We start from the raw sequence: 1,794 nt of genomic DNA on the forward strand, positions 1-1,794 counted from the left end.
CATACACATTTGTCTTCTATGGTTTTTGTACCTGTACAAGGGCCTCTTTTGAGAACCAAGATGATGGGTTTATGAGCTGGTGAAGAAGAAATTGTCTACAATGGTTTTATGTATTGTCTAGTATAATTCGACAGCTTCATGTTAGGTCTTTGACAATAATCATCTTATACAGGGTAATTTTTTTTTATTTTTTATTTTATAGAGCTGGATTCTTTGTATTTTTTACCCTCCTAGACAGAACAGGATTTTGATGTGATTGAGAATGATATAGAGAAAATAAAATTGTATGTAGACCCCTACAAAAGTAATGATGAGTTCCTGAATCATAAAATTTATGTCTCCAATGAAAACAGAATAGAGAGTGGATCCGTTCTTAGTCTTATCAATTGACTGTTAATGGGTAAAATTTGAGGCTCGGTTGTGCACGTTCAATTACATTGGATTTCTTATTCTTTTTCATTTTTTTTGTTTTTTGAGGTACCACTATTGAAGTCAAAATAAGAATGAAGATGCTTATGACAATAGTGTAAGATTAAGATTGCACACCAAACTTCTTTGCAATAATAATTTCCTTCTCTAATTTTGTCAGCTGCATTTGTAAAAGACACCTTAAAGTGCTTACCAAAGGAGCATTAATTTTTCACCTTAATGGCTAATGCTACTTCTGATCCCAATCAGATTAGCTGTCTGCTCTGTCTAGCTCAATTTATGCCATCTTTATTACTTAAAACCATTGTTTTAAATTTGGATGCTGTAGTTATAATATTACAATGGCAACAAAAGCATTAGTTCCCTCACAAAATTGCTTTTTTCGAAAATTTAAACAGATAAAATATTTCTAATGCGTTCTTCAAACAATATTCTTTTTTAATTTATTTGAATTTTTGCATATGCTTCTTTTTTGTTTTTTATCTTATGACAAAACTATTTTTGTTTTAGGTTTTATCATGAATCGAACTTTAAACTTTTTTATCATAAAAATTTTAATACTATGTTATTATACCATTTCTCTTAAAAATTTAATCTTACAAAAAAATTATATAAATAATTATATCTTTTAACATATCTCTTCAAACAAAAGTATCTTTTGAATTTGATTAAATTTTTGGTATAGACTTTCTTTATTCTTTTTATTCATCTTATGGTGATTTTTCTTTTAATTTTGGAAGATAACAATAATCAAACTCAAAGTTTTTCGGTCATAAAAACTTTAATATTATGTTATGAAACTTGACGAAAGGATATTATTGGGTGCTTATAAAATACAACTTGAATATACTCACACAGCCACACTTATTGAGTTTGTAAAGATAAAATTCATTGTTAACTTAATTTTTTTTTTCTAAAATTAGTTTTTTTTTCTAAAATTACATCTTTTTATTATTTGTAAATACAACACACGTCATACGTACTCCAAAAATACTTAATAATTTTCTTCTTAACTATATCGTTATGATGATTATTTATTAAGAGTTTATGGAGCCAACTATCCCCTTGAGTGCGGCAGGTTCTTTTGGCATAGACATCGCAGCAATAGGTGTTAGTTGTTGATCTCCCTATGGTTGCGGAAAAAAAAAGAATACATACAATTATTTTAACATAATTTTCAGCACATCATACTAATAAATGTTTAGATATATACGATTATATTAAGCTAGCTAAGATTCTTTCTTCCTATATTCTTTAATTGTCAAACTAGCTAAATAAATAGTAGATGTGAGAGGCCGTTAAACTTATCATAGTTTGTGAAAATGAATAATATTATGTTAACATTAGAAATAGAATTTTACTAAG

Source organism: Arachis ipaensis, chromosome B07, assembly GCF_000816755.2.
Source record: "Arachis ipaensis cultivar K30076 chromosome B07, Araip1.1, whole genome shotgun sequence".
Classification (NCBI taxonomy): Eukaryota; Viridiplantae; Streptophyta; class Magnoliopsida; order Fabales; family Fabaceae; genus Arachis; species Arachis ipaensis.